Source organism: Notamacropus eugenii, chromosome 6, assembly GCF_028372415.1.
Source record: "Notamacropus eugenii isolate mMacEug1 chromosome 6, mMacEug1.pri_v2, whole genome shotgun sequence".
NCBI lineage: Eukaryota > Metazoa > Chordata > Mammalia > Diprotodontia > Macropodidae > Notamacropus > Notamacropus eugenii.
In genome coordinates this window covers 325,284,398-325,312,308 of record NC_092877.1, presented here as the reverse complement: position 1 = coordinate 325,312,308, position 27,911 = coordinate 325,284,398, and the positions used below count along the sequence as shown (strand labels likewise).

Genomic DNA, 27,911 nt, shown 5'->3' with positions numbered 1-27,911 from the left:
TGTTATTAATTTTTAAAAAAAATTTGATTTTTAATTTTTATTTTTTGTTTCACAATGCATGCTTTTTATTCTCTTGCTCTGACAGCTTGTATAAATTAAAAAGACATTAAACCAAGGTAAATATTTGAAGGTCTTTGAGTCTCTTTCCCCCTAAACCAATTAACACAAAATAAAAACCAAACAAAAAACCCCAGGTATCCAACTATTTGCTTGGATACAGCAGACTTACTGGTTGACTCTGTCTTTAAATTCATTAAAAAAAAATTTGCAAAAGGAAGGGAAAGGAAAAAAAAATTACTGCTCAACTCCCACATCTCTGTCATCCAGAACACTTCATAAGGAGAATATAGATATCTCCTACATCAACGTCATATTATGGCATCAGTTTCAAAGGTGGCCAAGCTAACTCTAGACATGGATTATTTTTAACCTTTTTAATAAACACAACTAGGGGGAGGCAGAGCCAAGATGGTGGAGTAGAAACACACACATACGCTAGCTCTGAACCCACAGCCCATAAAATATCTGTAAAAAAGAACTGCCAATAAATTCTGGAGCAGCAGAAGGCACAGAACAGTGGAGCAGATGAGATTTCTGTTCCAGAGAGCCTGAAAACCTCTCGCAAAAGATTCTTCATGCTGTGGACGTGGAGCAGAGCCCAGCCCTGCGTTGGCTGCCTGGCTGAGAGGAGCAGATCTGAGTAGGGAGCAGATCCGAGCAGGCTTCAGGGACAGAATCTCCAACAGCCACGAGGGTCCCTCCACCCACAAGTGACAAGGGTCAGTAAGACAGTCTCTTTGGTGGGTCAAGAGGGGAGTGGGGTGCCCCCACAATTCAGGCCCCTCAGGAGGCAGCAGCGGAGGTGGGAGCAGACTGGGGCTCCCCAAGAAGGCAGGAGCCTGGATCCATTGCTGAAGGTTTCTGCATAAACCCCATGAGGGAACAGAGCCTGGGAGGTGGCCCTGCCCCCACCTGAGCAGCTGAACTTAATCTCACACTGACTAGCATCCCTGCCCCCTCCAAAAGCCCTGAAGCTGGGGAGTAGCATTTGAATCTCAGACCCCAAGTTCTGGCTGGGTGGATCTGGAGGCGAAGTGGGTGTGAAGAGGATATTTAGAAGTCAAGTCACTGGCTGGGAAAATGCCCAGAAAAGGGAAAAAAAATGAAGACTATAGAGGGTTACTTTCTTGGTGAACAGGCATTCCCTCCCTTCCTTTCTGATGAGGAAGAACAATGCTCACCATCAGGGAAAGACACAGAAGTCAAGGCTTCTGTATCCCAGCCCACTCAATGGGCTCAGACCATGGAAGAGCTCAAAAAGAGCTCAAAAAATTTTGGAAATAAAGTTAGAGAGGTGGAGGAAAAACTGGGAAGAGCAATGAGAGACATGCAAGCAAAACATGAACAGCAGGTCAGCACCCTGCTAAAGGAGACCCCAAAAAATGCTGAAGAAAATAACACCCTGAAAAATAGGCTAACTCAATTGGCAAAAGAGGTTCAAAAAACCAATGAGGAGAAGAATGCTTTCAAAAGCAGAATTAGCCAAATGGAAAAGGAGATTCAAAAGCTCACTGAAGAAAAATAGTTCTTTCAAAATTAGAATGGAACAGATGGAGGCTAATGACTTTATGAGAAACCAAGAAATTACAAAACAAAACCAAAAGAATGAAAAAATGGAAGATATTGTGAAATATCTCATTGGAAAAACAACTGACCTGGAAAATAGATCCAGGAGAGACAATTTAAAAATTATGTGACTACCTGAAAGCCATGATCAAAAAAAGAGCCTAGACATCATCTTTCATGAAATTATCAAGGAAAACTGCCCTGAGATTCTAGAACCAGAGGGCAAAATAAGTATTCAAGGAATCTGCAGAACACCGCCTGAAAGAGATCCAAAAAGAGAAACTCCTAGGAACATTGTGGCCAAATTCCAGAGTTCCCTGGTCAAGGAGAAAATATTGCAAGCAGCTAGAAAGAAAAAATTCAATTATTGTAGAAATACAATCAGCATAACACAAGATCTAGCAGCTTCTACATTAAGGGATCGAAGGGCGTGGAATAGGATATTCCAGAAGTCAAAGGAACTAGGACTAAAACCAAGAATCACCTATCCTGCAAAACTGACTATAATACTTCAGGGTAAAAAATGGTCTTTCAATGGAATTGGGGACTTTCAAGCATTCTTGATGAAAAGACCAGAGCTGAAAAGAAAATCTGACTTTCAAACACAAGAATGAAGAGAAGCATGAAAAGGTAAACAGCAAAGAGAAGTCATAAGGGACTTGCTAAAGTTGAACTGTTTAAATTCCTACATGGAAAGACAATATTTGTAACTCTTGAAACTATTCAGTATCTGGGTACTGGGTGTGATTACACACACACATGCACATGCACACACACGTAGAGACAGAGTGCACAGAGTTAATGGAAGAGGGAGGAATCATATCTTAAAAAAAATGAAATCAAGCAGGGAGAGAGAAATATATGGGAGGAGAAAGGGAGAAATGGAATGGGGCAAATTATCTCTCATAAAAGAGGCAAGTAAAAGACTTTTTTAGTTTAGGGAAAAAGAGGGGAGGTGAGATAAAAACATGAAGTTTACTCTCATCACATTCCACTAAAGGAAGGAATAAAATGCACACTCATTTTGGTATGAAAACCTATCTTACAATACAGGAAAGTGGGGGATAAGGAGATAAACAGGGTGGGGGGGATGATGGAAGAGAGGGCATGGGGAGGAGGGAGCAATTTGAGGTCGACACTCATGGGGAGGGACAGGATCAAAAGAGAGAATAGAAGTAATTGGGGGCAGGATAGGATGGAGGGAAATATAGTTAGTCTTATACAACACGACTATTATGGAAGTCATTTGCAAAACTACACAGATTTGGCCTATATTGAATTGCTTGCCTTCCAAAGGGAGGAGGTGGGGAGGGAGGGAGGAAAAGAAGTTGGAACTCAAAATTTTAGGAACAACTGTCAAGTACTGTTCTTGCTGCTAGGAAATAAGAAATACAGGTAAAGGAGTACAGAAAGTTATTTGGCCCTACAGGACAGAGGAGAGGATGGAGACAAGGGCAGAGAGGGACGATAGAGGAGAGAGCAGATTGGTGATGGGGGCAATTGGAATGCTCGGCGTTTTGGCGTGGGGGGAGGGGACAAGGAGGGAGAATATTTGGAACCCAAAATTCTGTGAAAATGAATGTTAAAAGTTAAATAAATAAATAAATTTAAAAAAATAAAAAAATAAACACAACTAGGACTTGGCAGAGCTAATACACTAAATCATCGAGAAGTACAATTAAATATATATATGCACAACCCAAAAGGTAATTTGAAATTTTCATTTGAAAAGTAAAGCTTGATGTTATTAATTCACAAATATACTAATTTAAATACCTAATCCTAGTTATTATCTAAAACACACATCGCAAACATGCAAATAACCTATTCTATCCACTTGTCTACTCCCATTCATATCAATGGGCATTATGGTTTGGTTTGGGGAGAACAGATTCCCCTTAGACTGCACGTTAGCAGGTGTTTTTTTGCGATTAGCTTTAGCAAAATTCATACAAAATAGTAATTAACAATGATCTTCTATACTTGTTAACTAACAAGGAAACACCTTCAAAACTGTGTTTCATTAAAGTTTTTTTTACTAAAATGTGGAAGAACTGAACTACACAAATATTGAAAAGTTAAAAATTCCTTAATTTTTTATTCCTGGTACCACTACCACAATTTACAGGGTAATATACCTTATGTAATGAAAAGAAAAAGAAAAGACCTCAGGAATGTACATCTAATTGACACTACATTACATCAATCAATAGCTGTACTTTTTGCTAACTGTGGCTTTGACAGTCCTGAACAGAAAGGGTTTCCTGTGTAAGCTGAAGTAAATTTTCTGACTATGATTCCATCATTCCTTTTGTGGCAGATTTTTACAGTTCCTCTAATGCATTTGGGACAACTGTCTAAAGTAAACTGTAGCTTTCCTGACAACTCCTTACTCTCCTACTGAGAACTGTAGCCCTCCTTTCATAGGTCCATAATTTGATTGCTCTTGCTCACTATAATTTCCAAAATCCTTATAGTTCCCACTGCCACCATAGTTACCAACATCAAAATTTCCTCCTTCATTGTAACCATTATATTCCCCCTCCACTACCACCATATCCACCACCTTGGTTTCCATATCCATGTCTACACCACCACCATAACCTCCTCTACTACTGTAGCCGGGACCACCTCCTTCGTTGCCACCATCACCACCAAATCCATTATATCCACCATCTCCACCTCCATAACTGCCTCTGCTGCCACCATTACCACCACCATAACCACTTCTTCCATCAAAGTTTCCTCCACAGCCAAAGTTTCTTCCTTGACCCATAAAATTGCCTGCGCCACCTCCATGACCTCTTTGTGAGCCAGCAGACTGCATCTCTTGTTTTGAAAGGGCCTTTTTCATTTCACAGTTATGCCCATTAATAGTATGATACTTCTGAACAACAATTTTGTCAACTGTATCATGATCATCAAAAGTTACAAAAGCAAATCCTCTCTTCTTTCCACTCTGTCGATCTTCCATAACTTCTATAGTTTTGATCTTGCCATACTCTTTAAATTAGTCTCTTAAATTATATTCTTCTGTATCTTCCTTAATACCACCAACAAAATTTTTCTTCATGGTTAGATGTGCACCAAGTTTTACAGAGTCCTCTCTAGAAACAGCTCTCTTTGGTTCCACTACATGCTGATCAACCTTATATGGCTGAACACACATTGCTGCATCTGTCTCTTCTACGCAAGAATAAGTCACAAAGACAAAGCCTCTGGAACGTTTTGTTTAGGGATCTTTCATTACCACACAATCTGTGAGAGTGTACCATTTTTCAAAGTATTCTCTTAAACTATCATCTGTAGTTTCAAAGTTCAAGCCACCAATAAACAGTTTTCTCAACTGCTCTGATTCCTTTGAATCATGACCTTCCTGCACCCTGCTGCAGCAATGGCGGCTGGAGACAGGATGGGGGTTTTACCTCCATTTTGAGATCAGACTGTCCACCTCCAACTTGGCTTCAATGTGGGACTAAGAAGAAGAGGTGAGGATGGCTTAATTTTATTAAAAGTTAGATTCTCACAATGATAGTTCTATTTTTTTGAATGCTGTGTCATGCAATAGGATGAAGTGTCCATTGGAGATAAGGAAAGAGAAAGACCAAAGGACAATACAAGAAAAAAAAGTGCAACAAGGGAGTGAAAAATGACAGACAAGAAAAGGAATTAGGTTTTAGGAAGGATGTCAAAAACCTATGCATTTGGGGTCCCCATCTTCCTTTCTCCAAATCGTCTCTTCTCCAGAGTTCAGAATAAATGTCTCTTGGAACAAAAAGCCAAGTGTGTTTGGTTTATTTCATTACTTTCTTGACAAAGAAAAAATGTTTTTAATCTGTCTTTCCTAAGAGACTCTTTTCAAATGGTCTTTATTCTTTAAGGTCAAGATTACAGTTTAACCTCAGCATGATCCCTTATTGTTGCTTCTTGGTAGTATCTAGAAAGTATCTTCAGAGAATTATTTTATAGCACCAAATTTTCTGATTTCAATAAAGCAGAGACTTCAATAAAGCAAAGTGGTGACCTGACAGTCCAAAGAGAGGAGTATAGGCTGGGAATGAAAAATGTCTAAAACCTTGGGCATTTGCACCAATGAGTATGCTCTTTGGGAATATGCCCACTGAAGATTCACTGACTTTTTTCAACATCACTGAAAGAAAAAAAAGTGTAGTTGGACCTCCCTTTAAACAAGTGATATAATAATGAAATTTTATATAAAAACTGAATCATTTTTGGGGGGCGGAGCCAAGATGGCGGAGTGAAAGCAACGACTCACCTAAGCTCCTGGAAAAACTCCTCTGGATATATCTGGGGGGAGAGTCTGAACAGACTTTGGAGGTGTAGAATCCAGTGGGAGACGGACTTTGACAGATTCGGAGCCCAGGCTGGACTGGAAGGTCCACGGGAGGGATCTGTTCCGCGGGGGTAAGACCCCGGCGCACAGCGCAGCGCGGTCGGCGCGGCAGGGCGGAGGGGACCCGAGGGGCCCGAGAGTGGCGGGCGAGACCAGCGGAGCAGGAGATAAGCCAGGCCGAGCCAACGATATCAGCGCAACAGCCTTTGAAATCTTCAGCCTAAATACGGGACTTCAGTGGGTCACTACTTGAACATCCAGAAGCTGGGATGCCGGAGTGATCAGTAAGTGCTCTCCCCTCCCCCCCGATGACCGTGAGGGAACCATAAAATTCTTCCCCAGATTGATCCTGGATCAGTGGGAGCAGCAGGAGGGAGCGGGTGGTCTCATAACACCAGAAGCTGGAGAGGTGGCAAAGGGGGATTCTTCCTACCGTGGTGGAGGCGATCTGGAGGGACAGACGACCCAGGGCAGAGAAAAATTCGCACTGAGACCCAAGCAAGCCTCAGAGCCGGGAGACGAGCCCCAGGAGGGGCGGGAACACGCATTAGCCTCTAGGCGTGCCCCAGCCCTCCAGGGGAAAAGGGAAGACAATAGGGAAGCTGGGATCACCATCCCCCCGGACCTTGCCTTTGCCTCAGGCCAGCTGAGGAGATATCCTGAGACCAGACCACACCTCCCACACACCTATCAAGCTAACCCCAGGGTTGATCTGGGAAACAACAACAACAACAACAACAACAACAAAAAAAGCCTGCTTTTAACCTAGACAAACATCAACTCAACTTAAAAGATCTGTATCTTCTGACTGAAAGAACCAGAAGCTACAACACTCAGCCAACATCATGAATCAGAAAAAGCAGACGAAAAGTGAAAAAACCATACAATCTTTCTATGGGGATAAGGACCAAAACACAAACACCAAAGAGGTCAGAGCTGAGACTGTACTTCCATCTGAAACCTCAGATGGGACTATGAATTTCTCGCAAGCACAACTAGATTACCTGGAACGTCTGAAGAAGGATATAAAAGAAAAACTGGCCAATGATTTTAAAACCATAAAAAAAGAATTCACTGATGAGAACATCAATCTGAAAAAGAAAATTGAAGAAATGGAAAAGGAAGTTCAAAAATTAACTGGAGAGAATAATTCCCTAAAAGGAAGAGTTAATCAAATGGAAAAGGAAACTCAAAACCTAATAGGGAAAATTGATCAGATGGAAAAGGAAACCCAAAACCTAACTGGGAAAATTGGTCGAATGGAAAAAGAAGTACAAAAATTAAATGGAGAAAATAGCTCCTTAAAGGGAAAAATTGGCCAGATGGAAAAGGAGATGCGAAAGCTAACTGAAGAAAACAATACGATCAAGATTAGAATTGGGCAAGTAGAAACTAATGACTCAATGAGGCAACAAGAATCAGTCAAACAAAATCTAAAGAATGAAAAGATAGAAGAAAATCTAAAATATTTAATTGGAAAAACAACTGACCTGGAAAATAGATCCAGGAGAGAAAATCTAAGAATTATTGGCCTGCCAGAAACCCATGATGAAGAAAAGAGTCTGGACAATATCTTCCAGGAAATCATCAAGGAAAACTGCCCAGAAGTACTAGACTCAGAGGGCAAAATAGTCATTGAAAGAATCCACCGTTCCCCACCGGAAAGGGATCCCAAACTCAAAACCCCAAGAAATATAGTTGCCAAATTCCAGAGCTATCAAGTGAAGGAGAAAATACTACAAGAAGCCAGAAAGAAACAATTTAAATATCAAGGTCACACAGTCAGGATCACACAGGACCTTGCAGCTTCTACATTAAAAGATCGAAAGAATTGGAACCCAATATTCCGTAAGGCAAAGGAGTTGGGACTCCAACCGAGGATCAACTACCCAGCAAAGTTCAGCATAACATTTCAGGCAAGGAGAAAGTCATTCAACGAAATAAGGGATTTCCAGAGCTTCCTGACCAAAACACCAGAACTCAATAGACAATTTGATCTTCAAATGCAGGTCTCCAGAGAATCATAAAAAGGTAAACAGAGGGGAAAAAACAAAAACAAAAACTTGCAACTCAATTAGGGCAATCTGTTTACCTCCCTGTAAGGGAAGATGATACCTGTTAATCTTGAGAACTGTGCAGCTATTATGATAAAAGGGATATATGTAGAGGGAACGGGCATAAAGTAAATGATGTCATGGCAAAAATATGATTTAAGTATGAGAAGGGAATGTAATAAGAAGTGTGGAAAGGGGGAAGCAGAAAATGGCAAATTATATCACAGGAAGAAGTACAAAACTATAGTAGAGGGAAGGAGGGGAGGGAGATGAGCATTGTTTGAGAGGTACTCTCATCTGATTTGTTCAAAGGAGGGAACAATAACCTTAAGCAGATAATCCTAACTAGCTCTATAGGTAGTAGGAGGGGAAGGGGGAAGAAAGGGGAGGGTGGCTAAAAGGGAGGAAAGAAGCAATAAGAGTAAAGGGGACTAAAAGGGAGGGGGGATAAAAGAAGGAGGGGAAGGCTGCAGGAGGAGGGGGAGAAAAGCGAATACTATTGAGGAGGGGAAGGGAGACGGGAGAGTTAAAAGCACAAATGGTGGGAAAGAGGGTGGAGGGAAATACACAGATTGTAATCATAACTGTGAATGTGAATGGGATGAACTCTCCCATAAAACGGAGACGGATAGCAGAATGGATTAAAAGCCATAATCCAACAATATGCTGCTTACAAGAAACACATTTGAAACGGGGGGATACACATAGGATAAAGGTCAAAGGATGGAGCAGAATATATTGTGCTTCAGCTCATGTAAGAAAGGCAGGAGTAGCAATCCTAATCTCAGACAAAGCAAAAGCAGAAATAGATCTAATCAAAAGGGATAAGGATGGAAACTATATCCTACTAAAAGGCACCATAGACAATGAAGCAATATCATTACTAAACATGTATGCTCCAAGTGGTATAGCATCCAGATTCTTAGAGGAGAGGTTGGGGGAGTTGAAGGAAGAAATTGATAGCAAAACTATACTAGTGGGGGACCTCAACCTCCCCCTCTCTGAACTCGATAAATCCAACCTTAAAATAAACAAGAAAGAGGTTAAGGAAGTAAATAAAACTCTGGATAAGGTAGATATGATAGATCTTTGGAGAAAATTAAATGGGAATAGAAAGGAATATACCTTTTTCTCAGCGGTACATGGAACATTTACAAAAATTGACCATGTACTAGGACATAAAAATCTCACAATCCAGTGCAGAAAGGTAGAGATAAGCAATGCATCCTTTTCAGATCATAATGCATTAAAAATTACATGTAATAAAAGGCCATGGAAAGAGAAACCAAAAATCAATTGGAAACTAAATAATCTAATTCTAAAGAAGGATTGGGTTAAAGAAGAAATCATAGAAACAATCAACAACTTCATTCAAGAGAATGACAATAGTGAGACAACGTACCAAAACTTATGGGACACTGCAAAAGCAGTTATTAGGGGAAGTTTTATATCTCTGAATGCTTACATAAATAAAATAGAGAAAGAGGAGATCAATGACTTAGGCTTGCAGTTGAAAAAGCTAGAAAAAGAACAAATTGAAAATCCCCAAGTAAATACCAAATTAGAAATACTGAAAACCAAAGGAGAGATTAATAAAATTGAAATTAAGAAAACTATTGAATTAATAAATAAAACCAATAGTTGGTTTTATGAAAAAACTAATAAAATTGATAAACCATTGGTTAATCTGATCAAAAAAAAGAAAGAAGAAAACCAAATTACTAACATTAAAAATGAAAGGGGTGAACTCACCTCCAATGAGGAGGAAATTAAAACAATAATTAGAAACCACTTTGCCCCACTTTATGCCCACAAATTCGACAATCTAAACGAGATGGATGAATATTTTAAAAAATACAAATTGCCCAGATTAACAGAAGAGGAAGTTGAATACTTAAACAACCCCATCTCAGAAAAAGAAATTGAACAAGCCATCAATGAACTCCCTAGGAAAAAATCTCCAGGGCCAGATGGATTCACAAGTGAATTCTATCAAACATTTAAAGAACAGTTAATTCCAATACTACATACACTATTCTTGAAAATTGGGGAAGAAGGAGTCCTCCCAAATTCTTTCTATGATACAAATATGGTTTTGATACCCAAACCAGGAAGAGACAAAACAGAGAAAGAAAATTATAGACCAATTTCCCTAATGAATATAGATGCAAAAATTTTAAATAAGATTTTAGCAAAACGAATACAGCATCTTATCACGAGATTAATACATTATGATCAGGTAGGATTCATACCAGGACTACAGGGCTGGTTCAATATTAGGAAAACTATTAGCATTATCGATCACTTCAACAACAAAGCTAACAAAAACCACATGATTATCTCAATACATGCAGAAAAAGCTTTTGACAAAATACAACATCCATTCCTACTAAAAACATTGGAGAACGTAGGAATAAAGGGAACTTTCCATAAAATAATAAGCAGTATCTATCTAAAACCTTCAGCAAGCATTATATGCAATGGGGATAAGCTAGATGCATTCCCAATAAGATCAGGGGTGAAACAAGGTTGTCCATTATCACCACTATTATTCAATATGGTACTAGAAATGTTAGCTGTAGCAATTAGACAAGATAAAGATATTCAAGGAATTAGAATAGCCAAAGAAGAAACTAAGTTATCACTCTTTGCAGATGATATGATGATTTACCTAGAGAATCCCAGAGATTCAAGTAAAAAATTACTTGAATTAATAAACAACTTTGGCAAAGTTGCAGGGTACAAAATAAACCCACACAAATCCTCTGCATTCCTATATATTAGCAACAAAGTTCAACAGCAAGAGATAGAAAGAGAAATCCCATTTAAAGTTAGGGTAGACAGTATAAAATACTTAGGAGTCTACCTGCCAAAACAAACCCAGGGACTATATGAACACAATTACAAGACACTTTTTGCACAAATAAAGTCAGATTTAAGTAAGTGGAAAAACATTAGTTGCTCATGGGTAGGCCGTGCTAATATAATAAAAATGACAATTCTACCCAAATTAATATACTTATTTAGTGCCATACCAATTAAACTATCAGACAATTACTTTCTAGAGCTGGATAAAATAATATCAAAATTCATTTGGAAAAACAAAAGGTCCAGAATATCAAAGGGACTAATGAAAAGAAATGCTTGGGAAGGTGGCCTAGCGCTACCAGACCTTAAACTGTACTATAAAGCAGCAATTATCAAAACCACTTGGTATTGGCTAAGAAACAGAGAGGTAGACAAGTGGAATAGACTTGGCACTCAAGATGCAGTAGGCAAGGAATATAGCAATCTTCTGTTTGATAAACCCAAGGACCCCAGCTTCTGGGATAAGAACTCATTGTTTGACAAAAATTGCTGGGAAAACTGGATAACAGTGTGGCGGAAATTAGGCATAGACCCATACCTGACACCGTACACAAGAATAAAGTCCAAATGGGTACATGATTTAGGTATAAAGATTGATACCATGAATAAACTGGAGAAGCAAGGAATAGTGTATTTATCAGATCTATGGAGAAGGGAAGAATTCTTTACTAAAGGAGAGAGAGAATGAATTATGAAATGCAAAATGGATAACTTTGAGTACATTAAACTGAGAAGTTTTTGCACAACCAAACCCAATGCAACCAAAATCCGGAGGGATGTAGTAAATTGGGAAAAAATTTTTACAGCTAAGCTCGGGGATAAAGGCCTCATTTCTAGAATATATAGAGAACTGACCCAAATGTATAATCATACAAGTCATTCCCCAATTGATAAATGGTCAAAGGATATGAACAGGCAATTTTCAGAGGAAGAAATTAAAGATATCTATAATCATATGAAAAAATGCTCTAAATCACTATTGGTTAGAGAGATGCAAATCAAAACAACTCTGAGGTACCACATCACACCTATAAGATTGGCAAACATGACAGAACAAGAAAATGATAAATGCTGGAGAGGATGTGGGAGAATTGGAACACTAATTCATTGTTGGTGGAGCTGTGAGCGCATCCAACTATTCTGGAGAGCAATTTGGAACTATGCCCAAAGGGCTACAAAAATGTGTATACCCTTTGACCCAGCAATATCGCTACTAGGACTATATCCCCAAGAGATCATAAAAATGGGAAAGGGTCCCACATGTACAAAAATATTTATAGCAGCACTCTATGTAGTTGCCAAAAACTGGACGTCAAGGGGATGTCCATCAATTGGGGAATGGCTGAATAAATTATGGTATATGAATGTAATGGAGTACTATTGTGCCATAAGAAATGATGAACAAGAAGACTTCAGAGAGGCCTGGAAGGACTTATATGACCTGATGCTGAGTGAAAGGAGCAGAACCAGGAGAACTTTATGCACAGCAACGACCACAGTGTGTGAGAGTTTTTTCTGGTAGACTTAGATTTTTGTAATAACACAAGAACTTCTGAAAAAAAAAAAAATCCCAATGGTGGACCTCAAGGCAAAATGCCTTCCACACTCAGAGAGAGAAATATGGAAGTCACTCACATAATGTAGCAGATCATGTTTGTGTATGTGTATCTGTTTGTGTATCATGTTCTGATTTGTTATACGGATTCTTTCATTTATCTTAGTCTGACTACATAGCATGACTATAGTGAAAATATACTCAATAGGAAAGTATATGTAGAATCTATACAGAATTGTATGCAGTCGTGGGGAGGGAGGGAGGTAGTGGGGGGGCTGGGGAGGGATAAAATCGCAATTGTACGGCAGTGATTGTTAAACATTAAAAAAATAAAAAAATTATAAAAAAAAACTGAATCATTTTAAAATACAATAGAGGAGAAATTATGTAATTTTTTCTAAAGAGACTTATGAATGTATAGCTTTGGGATACTCTTGCATGGAAAATTCTTTCATTCTTAGTTTTAGAGATTTTCCTGGACCACTGAGAAGATAATGACTTGCTCTTGCTCACAAGATACAATGGTCACAAATGAGAGTCATGACTTGAATACAGTCTTTTTGACTTCATGATTGACTCCCTAGCTACCCTATCATTTGCCTCTCTAGAGGCATATGCTCTTAAAATTAATCTTGATTTTTCGTAAGTCAGGTTGACATAGGATACATCTACAAAATAGGCTTATTTAGTGTTTCAAAAGTTTTTGTGTCATTTTAAGGATCTTAAGCTTTAGTTGTGTAAGACTGCTGGGTTGCTAAAAGTCAATGCGACAAGACTTTTGGGACACTGTGAAATCATCAGATTATAGATCATGGATTTAGGAGCAGAAGGAACCTTAAAGTCATCTCATCCAATCTCCTCAATTTACAGAAGTGGCAACTATGGATCAGAGAAGTAAAATGACTTGACTATGGTCACCATGATAAAGTGTTACCAAAAATAGAAGCAACAAGCTTTCCATATGTGACAACATATATCACTTTTTTTAAAAAGTAAGGAAATGGATAAAAATTATTCAAAGATAAAAATATCACTTGATGTTAAATAAAAAGCCTATTTTGTACAGTTGCTTGCATTTCAGCAAAATGTAAGTTCCTTGAGGATAGTTTTCATTTTTGTCTTTGTGTCCCTAGACTTCAACCTGTGCCTGATACACAGTACGAGCTTATTAAATGCTTACTGTACTGAACTGATTAGACAAAACTAATTTCCCCCTATTTTTGGTGTGATTTATTTTTGAAGATGATTTTTATTTGTGATTTTGAATTGAGTGTGTGACTGGACCGCTAAAAGCCAATGTGACATGAACAATTCTATCCACAAGGAAAGAATATGAAGTATATGATTTGTATAACTCAGTCTAAACCATCTGTGACTGTTGAGACTGGTGCTTCTTCACTTCTCTGTTAACTTGAAACCTCTGTCCTAGAAGACTACATCAATTCATCTTTCTGTCTGTCTATTTGTCTGTGTCTGTCTGTCTGTCTATTTATCTATCTATCCATCCATCCATCCATCTATCCATCCACCTGCCTGTCTTGCTTTCAGGCATGTATCCCACTGCACCATAGAGATGGTGAAATGACCTGGAAATTTCAGTGTTCCAAGAAATTATAACTGAATAAATTATAAATAAATCAATAACTTATAACTGAATAAATCAAGTAAGCATTAGGGTAATAATATCTGTAAGTCACAAAACCCTGATCATCACAAAAGATGGAGAATCATAGGCTAAAAAAAGTCACAAAACCTCAGGAAAGCACAGCATAGCAATTGTAATTTGCATTTATATGATTATGACTGTATGGTGGGTGCATATGATACACGTGACCCAGGTGTGGGCAGCAAGCTGAAGGGGATGATCAATAGTGGCATTTTTTCTTCTAAATCTCATAAACTCTCTGATGATTATATTAACATATAAGAAAAAAATCATTTGTCAGATTATGGGCCTTAATTCTTGTTTTCATGAAAATGTACACTTTCTCATATTTATTGACTTTTTCATTGGAGCTTGCTGTGTTTGTGGTTGCTGTTGTTGTCATTCTAGTCTCTCAAGACTGCTAAAATACTAATGCTTTCTCATCAATGATTCCTGAAAGTACTTTTGTCCTCCCTCTTTGTGACTTTCCCTTTATAAACACTTCAACAAGTATTCACTCTTGCATCTTTTATGATGTGAAGGCAACTCAAGGCTTTGAAAGCTATACCTCTGGAATATCAATTCTGGAAGGCTCTTTTAAGACATAAGGCTTTCAATAAGGTCACAATTATAGATTGTTGTCAAAGGACCAACCTAACCAAAAATGGAAAGGTTGAAAAGATTCAGAACTCAAAAACTGAATTATCAGAACCTTTGAAATTTAATCAAATTGACCAAAGGTTTATCAAATTTATTAATTTTTTTCATAAAACCAACTCTTAGTTTTATTTATTAGTTCAATAGTTTTCTTAATTTCAGTTTTATTAATCTCTCCTTTGGTTTTCAGTATTTCTAATTTGATATTTACTGGGGGATTTTCAATCTGTGGTTTTTCGAGCTTTTTCAGATGCATGTCCAACTCATTGATCTCTTTCTCTATTTAACTCATATAGGCATTCAAAGATATAAAACTTTCCCTAAGAACTGCTTTTGCAGTATCCCATAAGATTTGGTAGGTTGTCTCGTTATTGTCATTCTCTTGAATGAAGTTGTTGATTGTTTCTATAATTTGTTGTTTAACCCACTCATTCTTTAGGATTAGATTGTTTAGTTTCCAATTAGTTTTTGGTTTCTATTTCCATGACTTTTGATTGCATATAAATTTTATTGCATTATGCCTTTCTGCACTGGATTGTGAGGTTTTTATCGTCTAGTAACATGGTCAGTTTTTGCATATGTGCCATTGTACTACTGAGAAAAAGGTATACTCCTTTCTATCCCCATTCAATTTTCTCCAGAGATCTATCATATCTACCTTATTTAGAGTTTTATTCACCTCCTTCACTTCTTTCTTGTTTATTTTGAGGTTAGATTTGTGAAGTTCAGAGAGGAGGAGGCTGAGGTCCCCCACTAGTATAGTTTTGCTGTCTATTTCTTCCTGTAACTCCTTTAACTTTTCCTTTAAGAATCTGAATGCTGTACTACTTGAAGCATATATGTTTAGTAATGAAATTGATTCATTTTCTATGGTGCCTTTTAGGGAGATACAGTTTCCTTCCTTATCTCTTTTGATTAGATCTATTTCTCCTTTTACTTTGTCTGAGATTAGGATTGCTACCCCTGCTTTTTTTACATCAACTGAAGCACAATATATTCTGCTCCAGACTTTTACCTTTACCCTGTGTGTATGCCCCTATTTCAAATGTGTTTCTTGTAAACAATATATTGTTGGATTATAGTTTTTAATCCATTCTGTTATCCATCTCATTTTTATGGCAGAGTTCATCCTTTGAAGCTATGGTTACTATCTGTGTCTTTCTTTCCATCCCCTTTCCCTTTGTTTATGCTTTTAGTTCTCCCTTCTCCATTTCTCTCCACAATAGAGTTTTATTTTTGTCCACTGTCTCCCTCAGTCTTCCCTCCCTTCTTTCAGCACCTTTCTGTTACTACTTCTTCCCTCCTTTTTAGCCTCCCCTCCTTTTTCTTTTCCCCTTCCCCTCCTTTAGAGCTAGTTGTATTTATATACTTAACTGAATTTGTTGTACCCTTCTTGAATTCAATCAGAGGAGAATACCTCTCAAACAATGCTCATCTCCCTCTCCTCTTTCCTTCTACTGTAATATATTTTTGTGACTCTTTCTGTGATGGAATTTATTTTTTTCTGTCTCCTCCTTTTCACATCTCCCATTACAGTCCCTTCACACCCTTAAATCACATCTTTTATCACATCATTTAATTCATACCTACTCTTCCCTCTATCTATGTATACGCCTTTTACATTTCATAATAAATATACAGTTCTCAAGATTAACGAGTATCATCTTCCCGTATAGGGATGTAAACAGTTTGCTCATATTGAGTAACAAGTTTTTTTCCCCCCTGTTTACCCTTTTATGTCTTTCTTGAGACCTGCATTTGAAGATCAAATTTTCTATTGAGTTCTGTCCTTTTCATCAGGAAGGTCTAGAAATCTCTTATTTCATTTAATGTCCATCTCCTTGCTTGAAATATTATGCTCAACTTTTCTGGGTAATTAATCCTTAGTTGTAGTTCCAGCTCCTTTGCCTTATGGAATATTGTATTCCAATTTCTTCAGTCTTTTAACGTAGAAGCTGCAATGTCCTAAGTGATCCTGATTGTGGCTCTTTGATATTTAAATTGTTTCTTTTTGGCTGCCTGCAGTATTTTCTCCTTCACTTGATAGTTCTGGAATTTGGCAATAATATTCCTTGGCATTTTTAGTTCGGGATCCCTTTCAGGAGATGAATGGTAGATTCTTTTAATGACTATTTTCCCCTCTGGATCTAGGACTTCTGGGCAATTTTCCTTGATGATTTCTTGGATGATATTGTCCAGGCTCTTTATTTATCATGGCTTTCTGGTAGACCAATAATCCTTAGATTTTCTCTCCTGGATCTATTTTTCAGGTCAGTTGTTTTTCTAATTAGGTATTTTTTCTACCTTTTTATTCTTTAAATTCTGCTTGATTCCTGATGTCTCATAAATTCATTAGCTTCTGTTTGCCTGATTCTAATTTTCATCAAATTGTTCTCTCCAGTTAACTTTTGCATCTCCTTTTCCATCTGTCCAATTGTTCCTTTTAAGGAGTTAGTTTCACCAGTTAGGTTTTGTACTTTCATTTCCATTTGTCCAAATGTCCTTTTAAACTTTTCTGTGATTTCTTTTTTCATATTTTTAAAGTCATTGGTCAGTTTTTCTTCCATTTCTCTAATTTGGGTTTTAAAATCCTTCTTGAGTTCTTCCAAGAATGTTCTTTGTGCTTTAGACCAGTTCATCTTCCCTTCTGAAGTTTCAGATGGGAGTACGGTCTCAATGCTGACCTCTTTGGTATTGATGTTTTGGTCTTTGTCCCTATAGAAAGATTCTGTATTCTTTTCTTTTCTGCTTGGCTTTACTCATGATAATAACACTTTTTCTGGTTTTTAAAGTAGATCTCCATGTCTGGGGCACAGGAGCCTCTGCCCCATAGTTTTTGTGCCTAAAACTTGAGGCTTTGTGTGTTGTGGCCTCTGATTCTTTGAGCTGTAAGCTAAAATGCTGTAGCTTACTTGTGTGTGGAGTTGGCTGGTGTTAGAAAGCAGAAGCCAGGTGAGGTTTTTTTTTGGTTTCCCTGCATTTACCATGGAGCTAGTTTGTGAATTGTGGGGGAGGTGTGATCTGGCCACTTCCTCTGCTGAGTTAGATCATAGGCAAGCTCAGTGCTTGGTGATCCTTTCTGCACTAGTATCTTCCTGATTCCCCTGGGGTCCTGAGGCACACCTAGGGTCCTGGTGTTGGCAGTTGCTGGCTTCTCTCTCTCCTGGGGCTCAGGATCTTCTCCAGTTTGTTGAGATGGTGCTGTCTGGGACAGATTTGATCCTGCACTGGTCCCCTTCCAGCACAGTAAGAAGGACCCTCCTTAGCGATACTCCCAGCCTCATGTGCTAAAAGTCTGTTTGCCCCTTCAGCTGCTCCCACTGTTCCAGGGGTTTTCCCCAGGGAGATATTCTCTGGGCTTATCAAGCTCAATGAAGGGAGGATGATAGCAATTACCAATAACTCTACCATTTTGGCTCCCAGAACCAGAAAGTACCTTTGAAATTTATATCCATGTCTTTTGACTGTAGATCCCACTTGGTTTGTCCAAGATGCAGAATTTTCATATTTAAATCTCATTTCTTAATCAGTGAATTTGGGGGTAAATTGCTACCTTTGAAGCAAATTTCCACAATAGCATTCAGCTCTGTATTTCTACTATCCAATAGGATATTTTTACCTCACAATCAAAAAGTAGCTTAAAATCATAGGATGTTAGAATCATAGAACTTTGAGGCTAGGAAGGGAGTTAGACATCATTGGGCATTTAGGGTAATAAATGTCAAATGCTTTCCAGTTTTGTTTTTCATTCTTCTGAGAGAATATTTAAAGACATACAGGGAGACTGGATTAGAACCCATGTTCCATTTGAAAAGATGCCTTTCAAAATATTAAAATTGTAGCTTAAGGTAATTATCTTTGATTATGCATTTCAAAGGCAAAAAAAAATCTTTCAGTAGAAGTAGAATGTGTGTCTTTATCCCCTACAAGAATGACTTCCTAAGTATACACAAGCATTGATATAATATTCTGTATTAGAAGATGAACTGTACTAACTAGATAGAGTTAACTTGGTTATCTTAGGATTGAAAGCTCCATAAAGACTCCATTATAATATGCTTCTTTTTATATGATGGTGCTATGTTATAAATTCCTAGGATAGTGAGACTTTAAGATAGTAGGTGACAGAGTGGCTTGAATAAATTAATGAAGATATCTTTCAAGTATCAGAACCTCTGTCTTTTAAATTACTTAACTTGCTTTAAGGTTTAGCTCATGGGCTACCAGTTTTAAGAAGCTTTTCCCAGTTTCTTATGTCTGTGTGCCATTTCCACATCCTGAGTTGAATGCAAACCTTTTGAAGGCAAGGATTGTTTAATTTATCTTTATTTCTAATGTCTAGCATGGTTCCTGTTCATAGCAGATGCTTAAAAAATATTTATTGGAAAAAATCTCCAGAGTCAGATGGATTTACAAGTGAATTCTATCAAGCATTTATAAAACAGTTAATTTCAAAACTAAATAGATGATTTGGGAAAGTTGGCAAAGAAGTAATCCTACCAAATTCTTTTTATGATACAAACATGGTTCTGATACATAAAATTAGGAAGAGCAAAAAGAAAGAAAACTATAGACCAATTTCCCTGATGAATATAGATGAAAAAATTTAAACAAGATATTAGCAAAAAAATTACAAGAACTTATCACAAGAATGCATGATGATCAGGTGGAATTTATACCAGGAATGCAGGGCTGATTCAATATTGGGAAAACTATCAGCATTTTTGATCATAACAACAAGAAAATGAACAGAAACCAAATGATTTTCGCAATCGATGCAGAAAAAGCTTTTGACAAAATTACAACATCTAGTTCTATTGAAAACACTGGAGAGCATAGGAATAAATGGAGCCTTCCTTAAAATGATAAGTACTATCTACCTAAAACCAACAGGAGGAATTTATATATATATATATAATATATATATATATATATATATAATATATATATATATATATATATATTATATATGTATATATAATAGCAATAAACTAGATGAATTTCCAATAAGAACAGGGGTGAAAAAAGATATCCATTATCACCACTGTTATTCAATATGATACTCAAAATGTTAGTTGTAGCAATAAGAGAAGAAAAAGTAATTGAAGGACTTAGAATAGGCAAAGAAAAAAACCTAGGTTATCACTCATTGTACATGATATGATGGTATACTTAGAGAATTCTAGAGTATTAATATAATTGAATTCAGTAAAATTGAAATAATAAGCAACTTTGGCAAAGTTTCAGGATACAAAATGAACCCATGTAAATCATCTGCATTTCTGTGTATTACTAACAAAGCCCAACAGCAAGAGATAGAGAAATCCCATTTAAAATTACTGTAAACACTATAAAATATTTGGGAGTCTACCTGCCAAAACAAACTCAGAGACTATATGAACACAATTACAAAACACTTTTTGCACAAATAAAGTCAAATCTAAGTAATTAGAAAAAAAATGTCATTTGCTATTGGGTACTCCAAGATAATATAATAAAATGACAATTCTACCTAAATTAATTTACTTATTCAGTGCCATATCAATCAAACTACCAGAAAATTATTTTCTAGAGCTAGAAAATATGTCAAAATTCATCTAGAAGAACAAAAGTTCCAGAATATCAAGTGAATTAATGAAAAGAAGTGCTAGGGAAGGACCTAGTCATACCAGATCTCAAATTGTATTATAAAACAGCAATCATCAAAACCACTTGCTATTGGTTAAGAAATAGAGGGGTGGATCAGTGGAATAGATTAGATACACATGACACAATAGTCAATGATTATAGCAGTCTCCTGTTTGATAAACCCAAGGACCCTAGCTTCTGGGATAAGAACTCACTGTTTGACAAAAACTGTTGGAAAAGATGGATAATAGTGTGGCAGAAACTGGGCATAGACCAATGCCTGACATGGTACACCAGAATAAATTCCAAATGGGTACACAGTCTAGATATGAAGGCCGATACTATAAACAAATTAGGGGAACAAGGGATGGTTTATTTGTCAAATTTATGGAGAATGGAGAAATTTATGAGCAAACAAGAGAGAAAACATTATGAAATGCAAAATGGATAATTTTCATTACATGAAGTTAAAAAGTTTTTGCACAGACAGCCCTAATGCAACCAAGATTAGGAGGGAGTCAGAAAACTGGGAAAGAATTTTTACTACTAGTATCTATAATATTTCTAAAATATATAGAGAACTGAGTCAAATTTACAAGACTACAAGTCATTCTCCAATTGATAAATAGTCAAAAAGTATGAACAGGCAGTTTTCAGAGGAAGAAATTAAAGTTATCTATAGTCATATGAAAAAATGTTCTGAATCACTATTGATTAGAGAGATGCAAATGAAAAGGACTCTGAGATACCATATTATACGTATAAGATTAGTTAACATGACAAAACAGGAAGATGATAAATGATGGAGAAGATGTGGGAGAGTTGGAACACTAATTCATTTTTGGTGAAGCTGGGAGCTGGAGATCAATTTGGAACTATGCCCAAAGGGCTACAAAAATGTGCATACCCTTTGACCCAGAAATATTGCTTCTAGGGTGTTATCCCAAGAGATCATAAAAATGGAAAAAGGATGCACATGTACAAAAATATTTATAGCAGTTCTTTTTGTGAAGGCCAAGAACTGGAAATCTAGGAAATGCCCATCAATTAGGGAATGGCTGAACAAACTGTAGTACATGAATATAATGGAATACTATTGCGCTACAGGAAATGACAAGTGGACTTCAGAAAAACTTGGAAAGATTTATATGAACTGATGCTGGGTGAAAGGAGCAACATTATACATGGTAGCAGTCACATCGTGCAAGGACTGTTTCTAATAGATTTAGTCCTTCACAGCAATGCAAGGACCTAAAGCATTCCCAGAGGACTCAATGAAAAATGCCATCCATATCTGGAGAAAGAACTATGGAATCTGAATGCAGAATAAAGCAGTGCATTTTTCTCTTGTGCTATGTTTTCTTTGTTTTGGTTTTTCTCATAGTTTCTCCCATTTGTTTTAATTCTTCTATGCAACATGACTAATATGAATATGTGTTTAATAAGAATGTCTTGTAAAACCCACATAAGATTGTATGCTTTCTTGGGGAGGGGGAAGGAAAAAAGGGGTTGAGAGGGGAGAAAATGTAAATCTTATAGAAGTGATTGTTGAAAACTGAAAATAAATAAATTAATGAAAAAAGTCAAAAATGTTTATTGGATTGGAAGTTCCACTGAGGACTACATGGCAGCTTTGAAAGGTGAAATTGAGACTTGAGTGGCACCTATGCATGGTCCCTATATTGAGTATATCGAAATCAGAGTTATAAACTATTAGAACTAGACTTCAGAGGTCCTCTATCTAGCTTAACCCTCTAATTTTTGGAAAATGGATTCAGAAAAAGAAAGGGTTTTGAGTATGGTGACTTGAATTCAGGTCTTAGTACAATTTCAGAGGTTCCCAAATTTTCTCAGCTCATGGTGTCCTAAGTGTCTTAGTAAATTTTTTCATGGTATCTCTATTCTCCCTTCTTTCTACTAAAAGAAAAAAGCCATTGTATTTATTAGGTAGTCAGGTCCAAACAACTTAATAAGTATTTTGTTGTTCAATCGTTTTCAATCATATCTGACTCTTCACACCTCCATTTGGGTTTCTTTTTTGGCAAAGATACTGGAATGGTTTGACATTTCCTTCTGCAGCCCATTTTACATATAAGGATCTGAGGTAAAGAGGGCCAAGTGACTTGCCCAGGGTCCCACAGCTATTAAGTGTCTGAGGCCATATTTGAACTCAGGAAAATAAGTCTTCCTGACCTTAGGCCCAATGTTCTATCTACTGTGCCACCTAGTTGTTAATAAGTATTTCTCTCCTAATGATTTAGTAGCCATCTTGAACGATATTATACAGGTGGAGCCAAGATGGCAGAGTAGAAAGATGCACATACAGTAGCTTTTACCCCATAGCCCATAAAATACCTGTAAAGAAGAACTCTTAACAAATTCTAAAGCAGCAGAAGTCACAGAACAATGGATGGAGGAGATTTCTAGCCCAGAGTGACCTGAAAGACCAAAGGGAAAGGTCTGTTGCATCAGATGTGGAGCAGAGCCCAGCCCAGCCTTGGCCACGAGGCACTGGGAGGAGCAGATTAGAGCAGACTTTAGGGACAGAATCTTCAGCTGCAGCACAGATCCCTCAACCCACAGGTGCCAAAGGTCAGTAAAAGGGTCTTTTTGGCTAGCCTAGAAGGGGGCAGGGTGTACCCATAACTCAGGCCTCCTCAGGAGACAGCCGAAGAGGCAGCAGCAGTTGGTGTTCCCAAAGCAGACAGTAGCTAGCATCCGTTGTTGAAGGTCTCATCTTAAACCCCCTGAGGGAGCTGAGCCTTATGTTATGGCCCTGCCCCCGCCTTAGCACCCGATCTTAATCTCACTTTGAATAGCAGCCCTGCCCCCACCTAAAGCCCCTGAGGGTTTGGAGCAGCTCACCTGAATCTCAGCCCCCAGTGCTGGCTTGTTGGAACTGGAGGCAAGGTGGTGGTGGAGAGGAAACTCAGAAGTCAAGTAACTTGCTGGGAAAATGCCCAAAAAAGGGAAAAAAAATAAGACTATAAAAGGTTACTTGATTGGGGAACAGGTGTCTCCCCCCATCCTTTTGGATGAGGAAGAACAAGACATACTGTCAGAGGAAGTCAAGGCCTCTGCCTCCAGGGCCTCCAAAGGGAACTTAAACTGGGCTTAGGCAATAGAAGACCTTAAAAAACAAGTTAGTAGCTTACTAAAGGAGAACCAAGAAAATGTTGAGGAAAATAACAGCTTTAAAAAGAAGATAACTCAATTGGAAAAAGAGGTCCAAAAAGCCAATGAGGAGAAGGAGGTTTTAAAAAGCAGAATTAGCCAAATGGAGGAGAAGGTTCACAAGTTCACTGAACAAAATAATTCATTGAAGGAGAGAATTGAGTTCAAGGAAATGAATGATTATGAGTTAAACCAAACAGTTAGTAAATGATGTTACACATAAATAAGAATAAAAAAACTAACATTTTAATTTCATTTTTAAATAATCAAAATTATTTTCTAATTTTTTCAAAATTATTTTCTAGTGGTATGTGTGCATCCATTTGGCACTGTACAACTTTTCAAACCTTGGAACCAGATTGGATGCAACCTTCACTTCCTGCTCCACATTAATTTTTATATGGTACTTGCTTTTTTATCACAGCAACAGCCCCAAATCCAACTTCTCAAAGATATGACATCACAAGCAGGAAAGTTTGAGAAGTTACTGGAATAGCCAAAAGTTCAAGTAAATAAAACATATTTCAGACATTTGAGAACATCATTGAAAGGAATGTAGATTAATCTAATGATGAAATGTGAACTCTACCTCAAGCTAAGATTTTGAATGCAGTCCAACGAAGCATCATTGTTTTTCCCTTGAACATTTAAAGTAACCTGTGTGCAGCATGGAGCTTGGTAACCCTGGCACTATTTTTATATTTTATATTTATGTTTTCATATTTTTTTTGATTTTCCTACCAAATAATAATATCCACTGTTGAATTGTTCTGTGGAAAGATGGCTAGATTTAGGGTCAGGGATCCTGGGTTAAAATCCTGCTTTAACTTCTGTGATTTTGGACAAGATACTTATTTCTCTGAGCCTCAGTTTCTCAATGTGCAAAATGAAAGAATTAGGCTAGATGACCATTAAGGTCCCTTTTGTTACATAGCTATAATCCCCAAATCTTATGATTAATAAAATTAGCTCTATGCATTAGATTTTGTATAAATGCTATTCCTACTTCATAGACATCAGCTCATACTACCCAAAGTCCTCTTCTGACCCTAATCATGACCAGTTACTTATAGATTTTAGATTATGGTAACACCAAGCTAGATGGGACCTTTATAACATAAAACCATCTTCTTAACAGACAGCCCACTACTTATAATAATGTGGCACTGGGACAATATGGTGCTGACATGGACTCAATAATCAGACAATCCATCCCTTTAGCTGACTCTTTTAATTGTACTGGTTCAGTCACCATCGCTTCTACAAATAGGCTGCCCAGTATTTGGTGACCAACAGAGAGTATCTTCGGAAGATATGTGTGTCTGAATGGGCTTTGTTGGGATGCATATGAGAAAGGGTACTTATGCTCAGAAATTCCCCTTCAGTGAGTTCCCAGGGAGGAAATTCTTAAGGGAGGGATTCTGTCAGCTGTCAAGGAAAGATTTCATTACCAGGTCAAGAAAATATGGATTGGTAGCATATTCTGGAAATATAATTTGCCTGAAATGAAGCCATGAGAAAGAATCTGAAAATTTTTTTCATAACTGGCTTCCCTATCATGGATCTCTCCAGGTCGGGGAAAGTGCTGTACAATACACTTTATCTCCTAGAGCAAAAACCTCAGTTGTAAATAAGGGCAGAGGACAGATTACAAAAGATCTTATCTACAGAAACATGTCCAAATAGTTTTGGGAACCAACAAACAAATATCCCTTTTCAAGTTGAGTTTATCCTTGAGTTTTAAAAAACACATCACACAAGAGGCCACTAGATGATGTCATTATTTTCAAACTGTAAATCACATATTCTTAAGAGGCTTATTCCAAAATGAATGAAGCAGTACAAATTGCCTACCTGATACCATATGCAGGTATATGTATCTTAATATCCTATCTTAATATCAAAATCAGCTTTTATAAAAACCAATAATTTATATTCTTTAGATGTCTATGTTCTTGGGTGTAAATTCTCTTTGCTCTCTCAGAATCACATCTTGAATTCAGAAACCATCATCACCAACTATTGATTAGGCACCTACTCTGTGTCAGCCACTGGGCGTGCAAAGACAATTGAAGGAATAATCGTTAGGTGAAACAACACATAGAGGCTTCTTCAGAAAACTTAGCAGGAATTTGGGCATGGTGATGCGCACACACTGTAGCCTCTGCAATAGGGAAAGATGAGGCTGGTGGGTCACTTGAGTTTGGGAATTCTGAGTTGCACCAGAGTTAAAGCTGAAAGAGTGGGGGATTTCTAGGCTATCTAAGTAAGTTTGAAACAACACAGACCAAAAATAAAGCAGAACAAAGCTTGTGCATCAATCAGTAGTGAAGTCATTCTTATGAGGACATTGTGCTTCCAGCCTACGCAACATAGGGAGATCCACTCTTTTTACAAAGAAAGAAAGAACAAAGAAAGGAAAGAAGGAAAGAAAAAGAAAAGTAGTGTGACAGTCAAATTATGTGATATTTCCCAAATTTAAAGTATCTTTGGCATAGATTAGGATTCAATTTCAATTAGCAAATTACTACTGTCTCCTATGTGCACAAAATAAAAGTCTTCAATGGCGTTGTTTTCCCCTTGAGCTGACATGGTTTCCTCTGAATAACTTCTCTTGGTACATGGTATTTTCTGTCTCTGTTTCTGTCCTTGGAATATCTTTCTTTCTGAATAATATACTTACCTTTCAAAGGCTCAAATTGGATGCCACTCTTGATTCTCCCCACCCCAACTGATAGAAATAACACTGTTAAAGCGCTTGCCCTGTTCTCTCCTTTGCTTCTATCACGTTCTACCTTGTTAATAGCTCACAGTTCCATGACACATCTTCAATTTATATGGATTTTCTCTTTTTACTCTCATAAAAACCCTGTAATGTAGGGAGATGTTGATATTATCCTTCCCATTTTCAAGATGAGGAAACTCCTGACTTGTGGAAATTAAACTACTTATCTATGATCACATAGCTGGTAATTATCCCAGGAGAGTTGAACTAAGTTATCTCCTGAATCCAATGACAGTTATTAATAGTTTATTGTTAATATGTGATGATATGTATTCTTTTTTTATGTGTATCATATAGTTCCTCCTTCTATCAGTAGAATTAATGTAAGCTTCCTGAGGGTAGAGCCTACATTATTGTTTTAGCATATGTAAGACAGATAAAACACAGTACACTTAAGGGCTGCTAGCACAGGTCAGACAGGAAAGACACTAAAAAGGGATTAATAATCTCACTTTATTCTAGTCTAGTTCTCTCAGAAAAGGTTACTGATAGTGAGAGTATAAACCCCTATGGCATTCCCTAATCACGTTTCTCACAGGGGTCGGTGAGAAGGGGGGAAACTATTCCTACGTCTCGACGGGGGTCAATTGAGACAGGCACAACTTGTGCTTCCCCTAAATTCCCAAGCCTCAGTGGGGGCCAGTTGAGACAAGCACAGATTCCTCCCAAGCCTTGATGGGGGCCGATCAAAGCACACACAGCATTCCAGCTTATGCATTCAACCCCAAGTTTCCCCTCAAGCCTCAATGGGGGCCAATTGAGGTACACACAGCATTGGTACATTCAATGCTAAGGGTTCCCCATTCACTGTCTAGTGACCATCTATTTTATAGGCCAACAGACAAAGAAGGCATATTGCCAACAGTAGCCTCACAAGTTTACATCACCTCATCCCTGTATCTCACTGCATAGCCACAGTGGATGTTTGTTATTTACCATTATAGAACTATTCACAAACATGGTGGAGATGTTTTGAACCATAACTGTGGGAACTCATATCTAGTACCTGGGAACCAAAGATTGTTATGGCTATGGATCCTGGGAAACTGAATTCTGAGAAATAATAAGAAAAATTCACTTTACACACACTAAAATCCACCATACTTACACTAAAATTCACCTTACATACAGTATGTTATCCCCCTGCTGCTGTCATAGTGGTTTGCAAATTCTGAGAGAAGATAGGCATTTCTGAAATACTTATTGAATTGGTTTCATTGGGCTAGGGAAATAGAATGCAAAAATAGAAGGTAGTATTACAAAACCAGCTAAGCTATACAGTGAGAACCAAATCATCACCCAGGCTTCTGCAATCTGAACTCTTCCTCCAAGGAGAATTTGAATCATCAGAAAAAGTACCTTTTCCCCAGTGTCTCCACAACAAAATATAACCTTCTATTTGGCTTTAAAACCCTTCAAAATCTGGCTCCAGACCATATTCCCAGGCTTACTGGACATTATTTTATCAAACTGGACAGATAATTCTTTCTTATATATCATATTTTATCTCTTGTCCCCATGATTTTGCACAGACTCTCTCCTATACTTGAAATTTAGTCCTGTTT

At 37.5% G+C, this 27,911-nt stretch overlaps 1 pseudogene; it reads right to left on the bottom strand.

Annotated features, from left to right (window-relative positions):
* Positions 1 to 4,015: 4,015 nt before the first annotated feature.
* LOC140512394 (heterogeneous nuclear ribonucleoprotein A3 pseudogene) overlaps positions 4,016 to 27,911 on the bottom strand; it is a 183,474-nt pseudogene continuing 159,578 nt past the window's right edge.